Source organism: Berghia stephanieae, chromosome 3 (genome assembly GCF_034508935.2).
Source record: "Berghia stephanieae isolate SIO BIC M18660-M18661 chromosome 3, UCSD_Bste_1.3, whole genome shotgun sequence".
NCBI lineage: Eukaryota > Metazoa > Mollusca > Gastropoda > Nudibranchia > Aeolidiidae > Berghia > Berghia stephanieae.
This window is the reverse complement of record NC_088362.1, coordinates 2975518-2978545: the sequence shown is the minus strand read 5'-3', so window position 1 is coordinate 2978545 and position 3028 is coordinate 2975518.

Here is a 3028-nt window from a genome sequence, read left to right as displayed (position 1 = left end):
ATCAGCTATTTTTAAAAATTTTACCCAAAACTTCGCACTCACCCCCACACAAAAATAATTTTTCAAACAGATTAGCAAGATGTTTTATTATAAATTTTGTTCAGAAAAATTACTCTGCATCAAAGTGTCGAGTTTTTGTTATGGCTATAAATATTACAAAATGAAATCAGAAATAAGAAAATGTTGGCTGTATCGTAACGAATGTGACGATTTTCCTATGGCTGGTATGGACAGGGTTAAACTTTGAACGTTACGGTTTTGTAGTCTAGCGATATAACACTTGCCTTCGGACTGGTAGTCCCCTGGTTTGGTCTTTCTCTGCTACGATGAGTCCTTGGAAAAAAAGGCTCTTTACTTACATTCTCTCACGTACTCAAATGTAAAATGAGTAGGTACTTGGCTCTTAAGAGCGTTGTCTCTTTTGTAAAAAATGAGTGTAGCCTTACAGACGTTACGCCTTGTCTTACATGTTTCTTTTCTTTCTTTTCTGAGCTTTTATAGCGCAATATCCACTAAATGTGCTCAAAGCGCTTTACAAGGGGTCCCTGGTCAACAGCAACATTTAACATGTAGGACAGGACATGACGCCTGTTAGACGATATTACAATTTTTCGGACAAAGACAACGGTATTAACGGCCAGGTACTCATTTTACACCTTAGTACGGTGAGAGAATCTGAGTAAAGAGCCTTATCCAAGGACTCAAATATGCGCCGAGCGCGAGGCTCGAACCCAGGACCTTGTGATCCGAAAGTGAGTGTCATACTACCACTAGACCACATAGCCGCACATGTTTAGTGTTGCTGTTGGCTAGAGACCCATTTATGAAGCGCTTTGAGCATGATTATTGGATATTTAACAAAATTAAATTCTCAAGTAAAAAATTATTGGTGAACAATCGTTTGAATTTTCGCAGTACTTGCCTAATTTTTGGAAGGATTTCCCCCAGAATACATATTAAAAGTGCCGAACTTTCAAATCTAAATTTAAACTCTCCTTTTTGTCTCAAGATTTCTATTTCGTAAACAAAGTTTTTCTATCATGTATGTAAAATGTGACCCACCGTCTCTAAACGGTATTATGTCGGGATGACTCGGGTGAAAAAAAATTGAATTTATTGACAAAAACATGAAACTTGGGGTTTGTTTGGATTTGTTATGTTACAGAATGAAGACATTTCTCACAATGCAAAAGTTCAAAAATTGGTATTTTACTATCAATCTAATTCTATAGTCATTTTCGGGGTCCAATTCATCCCGAATAATACCGTTTCGAGACGAAGGGGTCTCAAATGTGATGTATTTTGCCATGTAAGTAAATGAAATTGCTATGTTTTTATATTTTTATTGTTTTTCTTTATTTATTTTAGAATGTAAGCGCCTACTGAAATCGGGGTTAAGGCGATATATTTTAATGTCACTTTATTATCATTATTATTATAAGATAAGATAAGATATTACTTTATTACAATAAATACTATATTTACTATTATTTACTTTATACTTCGTAATATGGTTCACATTAAATCAGAACCAGAATTGAATCAACGGGACACATATCACTTGCCTTTATTTCAGCAACCAGAAATAAAGTGATTTGAGAAGTGCCAGATGACAATAAAATAGAGATATAAAAACTTTTTTTTTGCGCGGTGATGGGGACTCGAACCACGACCCACGGCCTGACAAGAGAGAGACGGTCTACTATCAAACGCCATCCACCGCTGTGCTCTTTATTTCATGCCCATGCTATTATCAACATATTGAAATGTGCCTGCTCCACTCACTTTTTGAATAGGGAATGAGATTTAGAGGAAAAAGAGTAGACGTCCCTTGATGGGACGTCACCCATAGTCTGTGACGTCACCGGCGGAAAGTTATTAGAGAGAGAACGTCATGTTGGTTGTGCGCATGCGTCTCTCGTTCTCTCTCTAATAACTTTTTCCGCCGGGTGACGTCACAGACTATGGGTGACGTCAAATCAAGGGACGCTACTCTTTCGCTAATCTCATTCCTATATCCAACAACCATACATTTACAAACTGCATACACTGTTCAACTCTCTCACTCTCTCTCTCTCTCTCTCTCTCTCTCTCTCTCTCTCTCCTCTCTCTCTCTCTCTCTCTCTCTCTCTCTCCTTACCGTTCATTTTCAGTATTTTCCCCCAAATTGCAGGCTTAACCAGCGGAAAAATTTGTTGGTTTTTTTTAACTCAAACAAGTCTTTACAACACAATATGTGACCCAACGTCTCAAAACGGTATTATGTCGGGTTGGACCAGATGCCATAAAGTCAAATTCTAGTTAAACTGGGCAAATAATATGAATTATTGGTTTTTAGCAATCTAAATTATGATATTGGGTTTCTCCCCAATAAAACATATAAAACTCAACTTAAGTCTGATCATTTTTGGCTACAATTCAATTTTCAGCAACTTAATCATTCCGACTTAATACCGTTTTGAGACGAAGGGTCACATATTATGTTCTTATTGATTAAACAAGATCATTCTTAAAAGTTTGTGATGTACAACAAAAAATCTGAATTAGAAAAAATGTATATATTGTGTCGTAACAAATGTGACGATTTTGCTGTAGGTGCCAAGGAAAGGGTTAAAGTCTACCAAATTATTATGTCATTGCCTACAATATTTTTTATTGTTTCCCGAAGAACACATAAATCAAACACAGTCCATGGTGTGTGGATCCACCCTTTAAAAATAGCATTATGTCGAAGTGATAATAATATACCCAGTCAACTAACGTTTTCTGGAAACAATTTGTTTTAAAAAATTAGCCAGAAAACTCGTCCTTCGAATTTGGTCGATTTAAATTACTCTTTTCTAGTCAGCTGATCATGCGTAGGACGTTGCTTCCCGAACTTTCTTGCGAAACAGTATAGGGTTTTTCCCGCCAGTCTACTTGCTTGAGTTGTTGTCATTCCCAGCCATTCACATATATTTTGTTCCCAGCTTCTTGTTGGTCTACCTCTTCCTCTCTTGCCGTCTACCCTTAACTTGGCAAAAACGCT